Raw genomic sequence first — 18,247 nt, forward strand, 5'->3', positions numbered from 1 at the left:
TGGTTTATTGAATTTGACTGTTGGCTCAGTCCAGTTAGTGTTGTTTAATGTCTGCAGTGAAAGCTCTGCTCAGGTGAAACACAAAGTTTAAAGTTTTTAGAAACTCATATCATGAAAACTCACATTTTTGCAAGTTTGTTCACAGCATTAGTTATGAGTGTATAAGCATTCATAGTGTTTGACATTTAAATTTCTACTTAGAACTCTGCAGCTCCTTACCGAAGAAAATTATAGATCAGTGGAAACACAGTTTAAAATCTTTCAGTTTTTAACTCACCCTTGATATTTATTTAACTTTAAATAAATATCAGACCAATAAAGCCTCTGAATGCATTGGGACTTTTGTCATTACTTTAACTTTGCTGTAAAGCCAAACAGAAACTAAATTCATCAAACAAAAGTTTAGAATGTTATTTCTGCTCCCCCAATGTAATTTATCACGTTTAGGGAAGCTGTCACCAGTTAAGTGGATTGCCAGTAATTGTGGCTGTGACATTACTAAGCAGAACCGACCAAACTAGCTCATCAGGGAGGGGTTTGAAATAGAGGGCAGCAATCTCTTTATCCCTCAGCAGAGAATTAAAGCTGACAATCTCTGTTTCTTAGCTCGCCTTAGCTCTAATTTCTGTAAGAGAGTTTTTCTTTCCATTCTGATTCCCAGCTTGAGTAGCCTACATCTATTTCACATACAACTGAGGCCAGATATTTATGTTTTCTCACACTGTCTGACATTAACACAAATGTTCCCGTTTTATATTGCATATATTTATACTTTGAGTCTAAGTATTTTAGTAAAAAGACAATATTTAAGTGTAAATCTATCAAAATTTTAAGCATTTTTTGAAACATTTTCTGGCACATTTGCACCACTCTAATCACATGAATAGCTGCTCACCAGCATTAAGAGTCAACCAGACAACGCCTTCATTGAGATGTGAATGGTGAGCTACGTTTCTAAAAATTCAGGGCCAATTACCAGGCTTAAACTGAGCCAGCTGGGACAAATTGCTTGCTACTTTTAATACTTAAAACACCTGTCAGGACATCAATGCTGTGCCAAATAGGAAGAGGAAAAAAAAAAGAAAAAGCGGAGAACGAATGTTTTGGGTTTGTGCCATTGATTGGAATTACAGATTTGTTTGTGTGCGTGTGTGGACGTGTGCATGCGTGTGTGTGTTTCAAGCTACCTGACTGGAGCTCTCTAAACCGATTTAATTCCCCAATGTCATTATGCTGGCATTGTGAGTGGATTTTCTCTGCTGCTTTCTCACAGTTGGTGTATGTGTGTCTATGTTTGTTCAAGGTATATGTTGTTGCTAACAAAGTTGTACTGATTCTGTGTCTTGGCTAACTTTGAAAGAAAGGAAGAAAACTTGATTTCTTTCCTCACATCCATCATTCATTAAAACTTTGTACTACAGTTGTGCTGCGGCTTACATTTGGCAAAGGTAGCATGACCACTTTAAACTCAATAGCAGAAGGTTCCTGGAAAATGACTGCCATTGCACCTGCACTATTATAAAAAGAAACCCTCTCCACTTTAAAAAGGCGAGATATGCAATGGCACATTTGGCGCACTCTAGATCACACCGATACAGAGGCAAAGGGCTCACTTTCAGTCAGCCCAATATGGCTTGATGTACCTGCAGCCGTTTGAAAAAAAGAGGAGAGGACAATATTCCTCCTGATGTGAATTGAAAATCACTAGAGGAGAAAATCATTTCATCACTCCATTTTTGATGGTGTCATTGTGGGAGATAGAACTGACTGCTGCACGTTTGTGTGTCAGTCTTTCAGTCGTTTCAGTGAATTCACAGAGGATAAATGATTACGTTTTGTTAGAATGGAACTCTGAGCTGAACTGACTGAAACCCATCGATCACAGGGCATTACCTCTCTGTCTGCATTCATACAGACTTTGTGGCTATGCACCAAAAGCACAGGGTCAGCGCAGTGCTTTGATAGTGAGCTGTGGGAAAATGTGCAAAATTCATGTTTTCTGTGCTTTCAGTGTGTATTCAATGCAAGGAATTCAATCTCAGTTCGTCTGAGGGACGAAACATGAGCAACCACATCCAGGCAAAGAAGATTTCTGTATGTTCTAACTCTGGGGGAACTTAATGCTCCACATTAGGACCAAACCTGTGACTGAGGTGCAAATAGCTGACCAGATTAGGAGCACTTTTGGTACTACTGTTAAAAACTTACCAAGAACCTGTGGGTTGTTTTTATGTAACTTCGAAGTTATTTTCTTGTGTTCCACTGAGTAACCTGTAAGTTCGACTAAAAGCAACCCTGTATGCTAAGCACAAGTAGCCTGTGCTACAACATGTACAACATGTATTATTCACTTTGTTTTTAGAAGACCATAAATCAGCTTATAATATAATGGAGCAATACTTGTAAATGAAAAACCAATTTATTTACAAGTGGTGCTCTGCTCAATTCGGCATTTCATCACTCTGCGACACTGTGTGCAAGTCTGGATATATTTGTTGGGACTGGATTAATATCATATTCAATTTACTGCAGATCAAATATTTGTAAATTAGACCCAGACATAAGGTTAGACATCTGATTTTGCCAAAAGTCTCAGTACTGGAGACCAAAAAATGTCTAACTTCCTGTCTGGTGCTTGCCATAGAACATGGACGCAAGAGTTTGTGTTGATCTTGTCATTGAGAAGACTCAATGACAAGATTGTTACAACTTTTGAAATACTTAATATTTCTCAAACTGTTGTTGTGTGAGTCGTCTTGAGGTTTTGTAGCAGTTCTGGTGTAGCTGGTTTTGTATGATTAAAGAAAACATGCTCACATATTTTTAGAGCAAGGGTAAATTATTCAATAAATTACAGTGAAATGGGTGATTCAGAAACAGGATGTTGGATAAAATGAACAGAGATGAGTCGTCTGACGTTTCTGTATAAAACAAAATCATCTATATTGTAATTGCTTTTTCACTACAGCCATGTTCCTTCATGATTTACTCCATTTGTAAAGTAATCCATCATTCTTAACATGTCATTGCAAAGTTTAAACCACAAAATACATTTTAAAGACAACTTGTGTTACAACAGTTACACTTTACCTCAGAATGGCAGCAAATTAAGATAACATCAGCAACTTCTTAAGCTTTTTATTTGAACATTATCACTACTTTCTTTTTGACCGTCAATTTCTGCAGAACATTCTCTCTGATGTTTCTGAACATGAAGTACAACAGACGTATGTCTCTTCTTCAGCAAATATTGCAATAGGTTATTTAGAGCAACAACAATCTTGCTGTGATATCTCTCTGCTTGTACCATCAGATAAGGAATATTGTGATGTAACATGTTTGGCATATTTCTACAGATACCTGGGAAATCAGATGAACAAGTGAAATAACGTCTGTTACCTTGGCTAATGTGGCTAATACTGTTCCAAAACTCACCCTGATGTTACTGCTACAATTGTAGAATTACGTTATCATTTAGCTAGAACCTGTCTGTCAGCATAAATTAGACATTAAGGATATAAAAAATAACTCATCATGTCATGACCCACAGAGAAAAAAAACTAAAATTGATCAGCCTGAATTGTGAATCTTTATGGAGAAACCATGAAGAACCTTCCTAGGACCGGCCAGCCTGACAAAATACTCCATGAGTTTATTGAGGACGCAATCAGGAAGTCAAAACAGAAGCCAGAACATCTAAAGCAAGAACCTGCCTCAGTGTGACTGTTCTTGTTTCAATGATGATAATAATAATAATAATAATTAATAATAGTTTTACTTTCATAATTAAAACTCAAGGTGTTTGTCAAGACTCTAATTTTTAGTTTGGTATTTAGTTTTTCTGCTTTTCTATTTAATCAGTTATGTTGTAGTTCACTTTTGTTTAGCTCTTCTTGGTCATGTTAGCTTCGTTATTTAACTTGTCATATTCTTGTTTTTCTTATTTCATTCTCTCAGTGTTTCTAGTATGATTTATTTCATTACTCTAGGTCTAGATATTATTTAGTGTCAGAATTCATAGTTTTATGAATTCTGACACTAATTCTAATTAGCAATTAGAATTTGTGATTCTAATTAGGTTTATTTATCTGGTCCTCTTGGTTTTTGTTCCTCAGTTCTTGTTGAATTTGTTCTGTCTGTTCTGCATTTTCTTTTTGTGTTCCTGTTCATCATGTTTGCTTCTTCTTGGTTGTTCTTGGTGTTAGAATTGTTTCATGCTCGTCTGCTCTGCTTCTCACACCTGTAATCAATCAGCTCATCAGCCCTGTTCTATTGTTCTCTCCACCAACTCCTAGTAGGAGGCAAACACGAGTTTGTCTCATCACTTTATTCTCTTACTTCTGAGCCTCATCACCCTGCTTTCTTCTTTGTGGTTCCTTTGCACCTCTTGAATCCCAGTTTCGTTTGTTTGAACTTTGTTTGCTGGAGTTTTTGTATTTTTTGTGGTGCTGATTAAATTCATCATCATCACACTACCACATCTCCTGCCTGCTGCTATTAGGTTCAAGTTCAACACTTCATCATGAGAGTGTTTTACTTTTAGCTTCAGCCATGTTGACATAGAATTAGATTTCATCTGACAGATAAATGGTCTGAAACTGCAAATGGCTTTTTGGTTTTCTTAATAAATTAAAACAACACAGTTTTAAATGTTTTTAGTCAAGTGCCCTCTATAAAACAACGCCTCCCGCTCCTGGTAAATTTGGTCGAGAGCTGCCATTCTCACTGTGGTGTAGAAACAGTTTCACCCAAACAGCTTTTTTGACACATTTTCTATTCAGTTCATGAGATTTCAAAACAGAATCGTCTGACATGTTCTTACTCATTCATCATAATATTCTTCAGACAAGTTATAAACCTGAGGCTCAGTGACAACAGTGGGTGAACTGAGGTGGTAAATTCTGACATCATGTATCAACAGCTCAGCGAATATGATAAATGACCTGATGGAGAAGAAAAAAGTTTGCCAGACAAGAAACCCAGTGAAATGTAAGTCAGTTACAACTCCAGAAATCCAGTTTGATTTTTATAGTCTTCCAGAAGACTGTGCTGCTGCAACAGCAGAAACAACCTCAGTCAATTCTTTGTTTAACCACCTGTTGATGTAAACCTTGAAAGGTTCATCCGTTCTTCTTTCTTCGCATCAAGCTCCATCTGATTGGATGGATATTTTTGAATTCATGCCTCAAGCTCTGAAGTGAATTGAGCCTGGACTTTGATTAGGTCAGTCTCTGTCTGTTGTAGATTCTATTCAACAAGGGTTTTCCTGTTCCTGCCACACACGAGTCATGATCACATGAGTCATGATCACATGAGTCATGATCACATGACTCGTGTGATGCAAAAAAAATCCTCACAGATTGATGCTGCCACCACCATGTTTCACTGTTGGGATTTTTTACCACATTGCATTTTACGTAGTAAACACATTTGATCTCATCTGACTAGGGCACCTTCATGCTTGCAGTGTTGATTTGTTATTTTTATACTTAAAATAAATTACAAACAGGTGGACATTTTACTAAAATATCCTCCATTAAAATGAGTCCCACAGACATTTTAAAACAGAGGAGCTGTCCACTGATGAACACTGCTAAAAAAGAAAAACACTTTTTAAATCCTGAATGAATTTATTAATTTAAAAAATTCCAATTACCTCCCAGGAGTTTGTTGAGTGTAAAAGTCAACCAATTCCTGGGCTATTTTAGTTTTTCCTTCTTTGTAAGTCTAAATTATTTTTTCTTGTGGTGACTCTTGGCAGAAAATTAAACAAAATATTCTCTCTCTTTATTTAGACTAATTCGCTCTCTACACCCCAGCCATGCTCCCCCTCTTCTCTTGCGTGTATCGAAATGCGTGCAGCGTGAAATTAAAGTCAATGCATTTCTGACTCTGAAATAAATGTACCCTTCTGATGAGGTTGGAGTTGCTCCAAAGCTTTGCAATGTAACACTCTTTACACTTATTTTCCTTCATGGTAGAATTATCACTGCTTATTATTACTTGGAATACATGAGTCTTTCTTCTAGGCATGTATGCAATGTCTGAAACAGTTTGCTGAGCTCTTTCAGAAGTTCATTAAATGTTTCTCTACTTGTGTCTTGAAGGATCCCTGTAACATGGATCTTTAAGCTTACAGTTTAAAGGCCTTTTAATAATTCTGAAAGAAAAAATCAAGACCAAGAGGGTAAGTTAAAAACACAGTATGCTGTATTTACTAGTAAGAATCATCTGATCTAGGGATTTCAAATGCCAGTGAGAGCCAGTGGCTGCATTTCCATTACAAATATATGGAAAACTTTGCCAATATTCTGCTTCATAAGCTAGATAACAAAGTATACAAATTATTCATAGATGATGAGAGTGGATTTTAGGTTTTCTAATGATGTAAAACAAATAGAAATAAAAATAATAAACATATGGTCACTGAATGTTAACCTAATTGTGTGTTAATCAGCTGTGATTTCATTTACTCCATAATCAAGCTTAATTCAAACTCAAAGTTTACCATTTTAACTCCACCAAAAGTGCTACTTGAAGCATGAAGTGACTACTTTATGAATCTAATTAGTATATTTGTCAAAAAACAAAAGTCACCAGCAGTGACTTTTGTTTTTTGATTCAGAAATTGGTGCCTTTTATCTTTTCTTAATGGATTCTTAATATTGAATAAGTGGTATTTTTAGTAAATAAGAAACAGAATTAAAATGACACATGAATAAGTTTGTTTACACAATAAATCATTGTAAATCATTCCTTGTCTACATCGTCCTCCCACTTCATCATTTCCATCAGTGGTAATATTTGGTTGATCACATGACTCGTGTGATGCAAAAAACATTTCACATTGCAGTTTTCCGAAAGACATCAAGAAATTTTTATCAAAACATTTATGTTTTTTCAAAATTAATGTTTCCATTAATCAAATTTATTTTTGTAAATCCAATTATCCCAATTATAATGTCAAAGGAAACAAAGTAAGAGTCAAGCAAATTTTAGCTGTGTCCTTCCTCCAAACACCTGAGTCATTTGCCTCTTCAGCATGCTATGTTGCCCAGAGTGCTGCTAATTACTTAATTATTTGATAAAGTAGTGACAGAAAACGTTGGTTCCAACGGACTAAGTGGCACCTTTGGTGGCTTTAAAATGGTCAACTTTGAGTTTTAATTCAGATTGATCGCAGAGTAAATGAACTCACAGCTGATTAACATACCACGCTTCATTAGATTGTCACATTTTTTTAAAAAATTGATTCAGCCTAATTAGGTTAACGTTCAGGGACCATATGTTCATTATTTTTATTTCTGTGGTTTACGTCATTAGGAAGCTTAGAATCCACTCTCACAATCTGTAAATAATTTGTATATCTACTTTGTTATCCAGCTTAAGAACTGGAGCTGGCTGTTCGCAGCAGTTTTACAATCCAATGACCCCAACAGAGTTGAAATGCTCTTCGAATACCTACTTGTGAGTGAAGGATAGCATTAATGACATAGTAATCATTGTCAAAGTATGTCTTTCATTTAATTCACTTCAAATCTATAGAAATCTATAAATCTATCATCAGAGGTTGTGCTGTAGGTGGTCATGAGATTTCAATAAATATCTAGATCAGAAGGTCACTCAGGTCACAAGCTCTTATATTTGATAGAATCACCTGAAACCAACAGGGATCAGAACAATCAATTGAAAAAATGTGGAAAACAACCCCTCCAAAACATAAAATACAGTTAAGTAGAAAGTAGAATATATTATTTCAAAGAACCAACAGAAATTAACTGGCTACCAAAGTATTTTTGTTTTAGAGACAATGTAATCATAATTTGTTGATTACATTGTCATTCAGATAAGGAATACGTCCAAATAAAAAATATTCAAGATGGCTCCCATCCACGGTTTAAAAATTCATCACTAAGCAACAAGAAGGACACAAGTGGTGAGCTTAACTTGGAAAAAAAAAGAATGAAATCAAACTTTTGTGCCTTAACAAGGTTGGTCATATTGGCAGATCTTTACAAGTTTTTTGTCCTTTTAAATTTGGAAATAATGACTGAGTTAATGTAACCATGTCCTGCTGAAACGAAATGGCTTTAGACTGGACTAAAAGTGCAACTGACCATTTAACCCATAGGAGGGTAAGACTACTTTTGTTGTCTTAAAAACTGACTGTTTTTTTGAAAATCAAAGACAGATAAAAAAATAAAAAAAAACAATGCTCTCAGTGAAGTCGGATATATATATATATATATTTTTTTGTGAATGGTAGCCTTTTAAATACAATACAAGGGAATATAAGGGACGGTCAGCAGCCAGGTTTATTCATGACTCTGTCCCCTGCAGTCTTTTGGGGTTGCTTACTGTTCCACAGACAAATGGCTGTCACTGAAACCTCTTTAGTCTCATCTTATTCAGACAAGCTGCCAATGGGTGATCTTAAAAAGCTGGAGAGAAAATCATGTCTAAAACTCTGAGATTGTTTTCCCTTAAATCTTCAATGAGTGCAGCTCACAGAGCAGCCCTCTAGCATCACGGGGTGATTATTCATTCATCGGTCCATTTCTCTCCTGGCTGAGGCTGCTCCCAGTCCAGGCATACTAATCAACTGCAGCTCTAATTGACTGATTAAGTCATGTCTCCTAGAGCCAAAATGACTGACCGACTCATTAAACCATGACATATATATTCTGGGAGCAAATGGCTGATTGCGAACCAATTTTACTGACCATAACGGTTCTTTTCTCTGTTCTTGTGGTTTAATGTTATGGTAATAAGGAGCAGGTGTGTTCAGGCATTTGGAAAGGGAGTGGATGCTTTTTTTCCCATATTTTGTCACTTTACAACAACAAAGTTGATACATCTCCATAAAGTAGTGCAAAATTTGAAATAAAAAAAGGATACATTCAAAGTGTAGTATATATCATGCAGATGCTAATATTAAATTCAAGTATGGCGATTAGCACCTCGGAGTAATAAGCTATTGTCAGACGATCTTCAGCCCAGGAAGGATTATGGTTGCATTTAAATGTATGAAACAGTGAAATGATGCAAAAACTAATTTGTATTGAAGTTTGAGAAGTTATTTACAATATAAACAAAAAAGATCTGTTATTAATTAATGAACTGGTTCAATATTTCAATACAGACTTCAAGAGATTTATGATCAGATGTTCCAAAAAATGTCCATATATCAATATTGATCAGATTCAAAGAGTAGAAGTCCAGTTGAGTTAAACCATTAATCATTTCAAGAGTCAAAGACCTGATCAAACCTTTAGCAGTCTTTCCTGTTCAGGTCCCCTACCATACAGAAGAAGGTTCAATAGATCTACCTCCAAGTTGTGTTTTACTTTTTTAATATCAGGCAATATCAAAATTATTAATACCATGTGTAGGTTCTCTCTAGGTACTCTGACTTCCTCCCACAGTCCAAAAGCATTACTGTCAGGTTAATTGGTCTCTAAATTCTCCCTAGGTGTGAGTGTGTGTGTACATGGTTGTTTGACCTGTCTGTGTTGCGCTGCGATAGATTGGCGACCTGTTCAGGGTGACCCAGCCTCTCGCCCAGAACGTTAGGCATCACCACCTCCAACCCCTCTGGGGACAACGATGTAAGAAAATGGATAGAATGATAAATAAAAAAACAATACTATATATTGACAATCTTCAGGTACATGATTCTCTTAATTGTTTGCCATAATATAAATAGAGCGAGAGATGGTGTGCACTGATGTTTGAAATTTTTCACAAAAGGATAAAAATGAATGGCTGGGAGCCTGAGTTTGCCCTGTGACTCTGAAGAATGATGACAGAAAACCGTCAGCCCTAGAGACATTTCAAAAAGATTTTATGGAAGCAGACATTTTGGTGAGATGTCATGACAGAATTTTGTACAAATGTTCTGTAAAAACGTTCAGGGGTACAGAAATCAACTCTTGTTTGTTTATTGTCATTGTTTATTGTGTTATTGTTGTTTGTTTAATGTTTTTGTTTACTACTGTTGTTTATTGTTGTTGTTTGTTTCTTGGTGGCTGTTATTTTTTATTCTTGGAATTTTTAGTAGTAGTATAGTGTGGCAGCATCAGTGTGTTCTGAAGCATGTGTTGCTTCAAAACAAAAATGACCTCTGGTGTTTCGTAATTATTATTTCACCCGTTTGTTTTATAGTAGCGTTTTGCCTGTGGGACACTCTGCCAGACACACAGACATGGAAGCAGCCATGCATTCAACACACACAGGTAGTCGCCCTGTCCCTCGGCTCCGATCCCACAGACTCACACCAAAACCCACACTGATCAATACTGAAAGACAGAGCGGTCAAGTAGCAACTCAGCCAAACGACAAACAAATAGGCGGCCTGACCGCTGCACCTCCGGCAGCTGTGAGAAACATCACAACGCGGTATTAGCCAGTACTGCTAATGAGCTATTATAGCAGTGACCTTGGGGACAAACTCATTACCAGGTGACAATGGACGCCAGACAGAAGCTAGGTTCATTATCATATTTATCAGCAGCACCTTTATTGCAGCCCACTGGGGGTCCTGATGTCTGTGTGTGTTTGGTGTATGATTGAAAGCACCAGATGTAGCACTGGAAATATTGAGACCATTACAGTCCTGTAAAGAGTTATTAGTTGCTTCAAACATCTTCAGTTAGAATTTTGATGTGTTTTAAAAGCCCAAAACGTTTGGGAAAGTTCATTTAGCCTCACAGAATCTGGCTCTGGGAGAGAGGCTCTTTACCTGCAGCCCACATCAGTTTGAGAATGGACGGTCCACAGTCATCCCATCTGTTCAGACTAATCAATCAAATACCCATTGATCAAGCTCCTTCCTTCTCTCTATTCTCTCTGTTTTGCATTAGCTTCGGCAAGAAATTTAGAAACTTTTGCTGCTCGGGTTGCAAGACAAACACAGGAGCAATCTGAGAGCACTTACCGAACATTTCAAAATGTTCATTAAAAAATGATGAGAGGTAATCTAGAGAAGCAAGTGAATGAAAGCTAGCTAATGGGCAAAGAGAGGGCAGTGTAGACCTACATTTGGTGTCCAGCAAATAATAGTCAGCAGACATGCTTGTCTTTCAGCTGCTTATGTTGAGAAATTGATAAAACAAACATGCAGAGCTGGTTGAGCACTTTGTGTCCATTATACGCCCAGTTCCAGCAAAATAACATTTTAAATTACAAATCTGAGACAGAATGGAAATGATCTTCTTTCTTCTCTATAACTTCCGGAACAGCAGGAAAGTTGTGCCTTCCCATCGTGAACAACTTTATCTGTCAGACCTCCCACTCACAGTAAGAAAAATAACCACAAACACCTCAACGTTGTTTCAATTGAAATAAATTGACAAATTCACACCAGATGCCAGGAATAACCCAAATTCAGCACAAATTAGTCCACAGGTAAAGTTGTGTGAATGAGGTTTGATGGTATTAAGTAAAATCTACTTTTTTGAGCTTTACATCACATTATAATGTTATTATGCCTGAAGTGTTGCCTTGATTCTTCAAGGAATGTGGGAGAATCCTTGAATCTCCACAGAGAGCCTTCCTGGAGCTTCAGTTTATGACCAAGCTTCCGCCAAGACTCCCTCACTCATACAAACACAAACATCTGGTGAAATTATGAGCCTGCTGATTTTATCATGTAAGTTGTTTCTCAGTCCAATGCTCCTAAGAACAGTAAATGGCATAATGAGAAGCATTGCTGTGATGACGAGCTCTGTGATGAAGGTGGAGTGTCGGAAAGAGTAGGAGCTTCTTAAAGAGACAGCAGCCTAATTTCGAGGTGTCCAATTATAACCTAATAACTGAAGGTAGCATAATTAGGTGACTGTGCTGAAAAATGGCACACTTTGCCTGGAAAATACAAAATACTGCCCCTTTAAGAAGCCTGTGTAATGGGAATTTCTGCACTGTAGTGTCAATTTGGGGTTAATGAGGCATTATTGAATGAAAGTGAGTTTTCCTCAAGACAAATTATGTCAATGAGACGCCTAACAGAGATTGTTAGTTGAGTGAAGGACTTTTATAGCCAGATCTCTTATACATTAGAAGCGGGAATCCTCAAAGCTTTTAACTCACTCCAAATAGTGATTATATGGTGATGGACTCATAATTTATGTGAACCTTCAAATGCATCGAAGGTAACTCGAAAGACAAAACAAGTCAGGTGAAGAGAACAGAGTTTAAACACCACTGAGACTCAAGAGTGTTAAGAGATGGTATGAAGGAAGGAGAGATGACAGGAAGGTGTTGAGAAGAGGAAAAAGTGATCAAGTTTAACATGGGAACCGTAATGAAGAGCAGATAGATGGGAGGTGTGAAAATTAGCAGATACAAAGGAGGTAGAGGAGGGGAGTTAAATGAGAATGGAAAGATGAACATGGATTGTAAACAAAGCTGATAGGAAGAAGTGAGGAAAACTTGAACTGACGGGTAAAAGTGGGGAAGAAAGAGAGGAATTAGAAAAATTTGAGGGGGTGAGGTTTGTTTGAAGAGAGGAAGAGAGGAGCTCTGGAGGGAGGGCTGGGCAAAGAAGAGGGATGGAGCAACGGATGAGGAGAAAGAGGCCGTGACGGGGAGCCATTAATAATTTATGATAGCCTCAGCTTTTCAAAGTAACGCAGCGGTCCCGCTCCCTGCGTTCCCCTGACGTTTAATTTGTCTGAAAATCAGTGAGTGTGGAGCCTGATTATTGTCTCCCGTCTGCTGATGCCTCGGCCTCAATCTCTCCGCCACCGAGACGAGATCGCAAGCTGTTGGATGAACACACACACATCCACACGCACACACGTCAAACCTGGAAACCTTGGAGTCAAAGTGATCCTTGTTTGAAAGTCTAAATGGGACAATAGCTCCCAAAAGCAAACAACCTTAATAAACTTCTCAGGTTGCCTGGATTTGCAATTACAGACTGATCTGTTTTATTCTCCCATTGTGAGCCAAGATGTGGCCAGAAATGAATCCATGCTTTGCTTGAGAGTACTATAAGTTTTCCACTGACCTGAAGGACTGTCCTTGTAATGTCAGGAGAGAGTTAATAGAAAACCAGCACTATCCACATGGAAAAATAAAACTGTAATCTTGGCATTAGTGATGACAGAGCAGAAGTTTGATTTAATACTATTTATATTGTTTTTTTGTTTGTTTTTTTACATTGTACAGTGATTGTATATAAAGTATGTGGGGATCTTAGGATTTCAGACTGTTTTATTAATTCACCTAATCAGAGGTGGAAACTAACTTAAAGAGGCAGAATTATGTTTGCTTTGTTACCTTCAGGTATGATAGAAATGCTACATATGTCAAATATGACTTAAAATGTTTTTTTTCTTTGTAATTTAACGTCTTGAAATTTGACCTCTGTCTCTTTAAAAACTCCTGCTCTCTCAACATGGCCCTTCTATTAACCCTTTACAAACCATTTTAACAGCGTTTCACTGACCAGTAGCTCCTGTAATGAGCCAGCATGTGCACAGTTCCACCAGGTGTTTGCTAATTGTGGCTGTCTAGTCTGAAGGAGCTGAGTGGGGAAATGCTGCTCTGTGAGGTGGAAGTTTGGAAACTGCAGCTCTGAGGAGGAGTCAGCAATTTTTGCACAGCTGAATAGTTGCTATGGAGGTTAAAGGATTTCTCAAACATGCATCACAGAATCATGTCAACACTTCAGGTTTGTTTTTGATGTAGGAATAACATTATAACATGATGTAAAGTTAAAAATAGAAATGATCTTACATAATACTATCCACTTAATCTAAATCTAATGCAAAGCATCTTTTATTTTCACTCTGTCCCTGTTTCAAATAAACTAATAAACTAAAGTAAAAAAATGTGATGCGCCTTTTTCTGAGCTAAAACTAAGAAGTCCCTGTAATAACGTAAAATTTCATCATATCTGTGAATGATTAAAAAGTGGAGCAACAAAACTTAAAAAAGCAGACAAACATTTCCTTAGCTGCATTCTTCATATCAAACTCCATCTTTTGGTAGGGGGCGCAGCAGGACCACTACTCTTTAGTGGTTTTTATTCATTTGTTTTGTAGCCCTGCTTCTCAGTGTAATCAAGAACGTCAAAGAGAAACCATTAATTATACATAAGGAAGTAAGTTGAGGAATCACACAAAGTGGCACCGAGGACTTGAATAATTTAATTCAAAGCTTCACAGAGGAACCACTTATTCATTAGGCGGAGAGGCCTGTCGCATTATAGGTTGGATTACAAGAAATGTAGAATTTATTGATTTTAATCAAGTCTCAATCTGATGCTTAAGCTACGCATTGATATATTGGTATCAAGGAGGTTGAAATTGATAAGTGGCCAAAGGCTGCCTATTATGTTGATCAAAATGGTTTCTCTCTTGGCTGACTGGACCTGGGCTGCATGTCATTCTGGTTTTTGTTGCTGTCTTGAGATATAGACTGGCTCTAAAGTAACATATTTAAATAAAAGACAAGTAGATTGAAGGCCACTGTATTTTAAATTTTAGGGAATACTGACATCTAGCTGTAAAAAATTAAAATTGTAAATAAAATTTGGTACATCAACCAAAATATTAGTTTGCTTCTGAAAGATTTTGATTTAGTTATTTTTATAAAGTTTGTTAATGCCTGGAAAATACTTTGTTTTCATTTGCATTTGCACAAAAATAGCATCTAAAAAATTGTTTATATTGTTTTTCTTAATCAAGTGAAAAATCTTTATTAGTATTACAGCAACCACATTTTTTAACAAATGCTAAGCACCTTTTTTCTGAATCTCAGGATTTATCTCCAAGTCGTAGAGGTTGGAAAGCCTCTTTGCCATCACCCTAATCTGCCACTGTCTCCACAGTTTCTCTCTGGTTGGAGTTGGGACTCCAAAATATACATCTGTTTGAAAAAATGTGGAATTACCCTCCATGTGAAACAGTCTGAAATATGTGGAAATAGAAAACTGAGAATGGAAAATAACAAAATTAAAACATTTAATTTTAATTTATTAAATATTCCATTAATTTATTTCACTATTTTATAGGAGTGTGACTACATTAAAATAATAATAAAAACAAACATGCTCAACACACTCCCACCTCAAAAAAAAAAAAAAAAAAAAAAAAAAACCTTGGCAAATGAAAAGAGTGCCGCCACCTGTCCAGGGACTTTTTTTGGCTTCATTCTTGAACTGGCCATTTCTTTTTTGTCCTGGTGACTGACGTGGAAACACGAGGATAAACAAGCAAGAAAGGCTGCTGTGCTGTAAACCTTAACCCATCTAAAACAGCTTAAACTCAAAATAAAACCTTTGAAGTAAAAATGCTAATATAATTTACTATTTACTGCTCAAATCCAATGAATAGAACCGAATTTCAGAGTAAAATCTGAACTGTTTCTTTAAGCGTTTGTTTGCTCTTCTCCAGGCCTGTTAACCTTTACAGGTGATTTGATACTTCTTGATGTCTGGGGTATTTATAGTCACTTGCAACATTCCCCTTTGACTGCACACTATTATTGTTCTGTTTCAAAATTGTTTAGGGATAAAATTTTAAAAATTACTCATTTGAACTAGGCAATGCCTTGTATTTCTATGGTAACAGCTGAGCATCAGTGGTCAATTTATTATTTAAATGTCTTGTTTTATTAGTGAATTGCAATTTTTATACAAATATTTAAAATGTTTTAATTAAGTGAATTTAGACGTTCACATTTTGGCTTGAGCTGAGTTTGGCAAAATACATTCATAATCATGTGGCCCTGATAGAAACTTTGTGGTTGCTGTTGTTGCTGTGTGACAAAGTAGCTACGACCAGCTTAGTTCCATGTGAAGTGGCCTTGATGGACACTTTCTTCTCTATCTTCTCGCCTGGCTGAAGGAGACCCACCCTGGAGGACAGAAAAGATAAACTTAATCTTCCAATTTCAGCTCAAACAGAGAGAGCGTTCATCTCCAAAGCCCTGAAATGCTCCAGAGATACAATAGTTTTCTTCAAAAGCAGGCAGAATACCAAACATCTCTCAAAATAGACATGTTTGGTATTCTACTATGTGCAAAATAATCATATAGTAACGATGTAAAATCACACTTGTTCAACAGCTAAATACAAAAACTATCACAATATCTGGTATAAAAGACATTATGCCATTCCCTATATAAAGATATAAAGCATTTATATCATCATATTTTGGAGCTCTAAGAAATATCAAAAGCATAAACCATGAATTATAATCAACCACTGTGATTATATGTAAGTTTTAAAGGAAAAGAAGGAGATACAAGCAGAGAAGAGAGAAAGATAGCGAGAATATAAGACAGCATCCTTGAAGTCTGTTTATACACCTACAGAAAGAGAGAACTAATTTTTCAGAACATCATGTTTTAACTTCAATCCACATATACAAGCCACCTTGTGTTGTATTAGCTTGGAGTGACTTTTCATGGACAAGCAATATGTTCTTTTTTGGAAAAAGAACAGACAGACCTGCAGTGCTTGAAAGGTGTAGCATGTGACACACAACACAGATGTCTGTTGTTATCTTGTTACATTAATGTGTAGCATTAAAAGACATGGTCACTTTTTTGTCATCTTTGCTGTGTTCGGCTTTTTTTCATCATCTTCTGGACGTGAAAGTAAAACATAATTGAAAAAGAACACACAGATATATTCCTAAACCCAGTTTGGGCCAAATTATGATAGATGCCTTCTAAGACATTCTTCTAGTTTGCTTTGCTTTTGGTTATGTAAGTAATGACCTTAATAAGATATCATCTCATGATAATGAGATAATACCATCTCATTATAAAGATGATGGAATCATATTATGAGATGGCATCTCATTATATGATGGTATCATATAATAATAATTATTATTACCTCTTCTCCTTTGACTGCACACTGTTATTGTTCTGTTTCAAAACATCTCATTATAATATGATACCATCTCATTATAATGAGATACCATCATTATAATATGATACCGTCTCATTATAATGAGATACCATCATTATAATATGATACCGTCTTATTATAATGAGATACCATCATTAAAATGAGATACCATCTGCTCATGAGATACCATGAGAAACATCTCACTACTAACTTGAAATAATAAAGTACTATCTCGAAATAATGAGATGTTATCTCGAAATAATGAGATACTATATCGAAATAATGAAATACTGTCTCGAAATAATGAGATACTATCTCAAAATAATGAGATACTATCTCATTATTTATCCGTCGAGTTTCAACTATTTGACGGCTAGTCGAACCTCAGATTCTGGAAGAGCAGTGTGGTTTTCGTCTTGGTCGTGGAACACTGGACCAGCTCTTACACCCTCAGCAGGGTCCTGAAGGGTGCATGGGAGTTCACCCAACTGGTCTACATATGTTTTGTGGACTTGGAGAAGGCGTTCGACCTTGACCCTCAGGGTGCCCTGTGAGGGTTTCTCCGGGAGTATGGAGTACTGGGCTCTTTGATATGAGCAATAAGTCGGGCTCGTTTCCGGTGACGGCTGCCCTTTGTCACCGATTCTGTTCATTACTTTTATGGACAGAATTTCTAGGTGCAGCCAAGGTGTTGAGGGGATCCATTTTGGTGGCCTTAGGATTGCATCTTTGCTTTTTGCGGATGATGTAGTCCTGTTGGCTTCATCAGGTCATGATCTGCAGCTCTCGCTGGAACGGTTCACAGCTGAGTGTGAAGAGGCCGGGATGAGGATCAGTGCCTCTAAGTCTGAGGAAAAGGGTAGAGTGCCTTCTACAGGTCGAGTGGGATGTCCTGCCCTAAGTGGAGGAGTTCAAGTATCTCGGGATCTTGTTCACGAATGAGGGAAGAAGGGAGCAGAAGATCAACAGGATTGGCGCAGCATCCGCCATGAAGTGGGTGCTGTACCGGTCCGTCGTGGTGAAGAGAGAGTTAAGTCAAAAAGCAAAGCTCTCGATTTACCGTTCGATCTGTTCTTACCCCCATCTATGGTCATGAGCTTTGGGTCAAAGAAAGAACGAGATCTTGGATACAAGCGGCCGAAATGGGTTTTCTCCGCAGGGTGGCTGGGCTCTCCCTTAGAGATAGGGTGAGAAGCTTAGTCATCCGGGAGGGACTCAGAGTAGAGCTGCTGCTCCTCCACATCGAGAGGAGCCAGTTGAGGTGGCTCGGCATCTGGTCAGGATGCCTCCAGGACACCTCCCTGGTAAGGTGTTTCAGGCACGTCCCACTGGGAGGAGGCCCCGGGGAAGACTATGTCTCTCGGCTGGCCTGGGGATGC

The sequence above is a fragment of the Poeciliopsis prolifica genome, unplaced genomic scaffold (genome assembly GCF_027474105.1).
Source record: "Poeciliopsis prolifica strain line A6 unplaced genomic scaffold, Auburn_PproV2 SCAFFOLD027, whole genome shotgun sequence".
Taxonomy (NCBI): domain Eukaryota; kingdom Metazoa; phylum Chordata; class Actinopteri; order Cyprinodontiformes; family Poeciliidae; genus Poeciliopsis; species Poeciliopsis prolifica.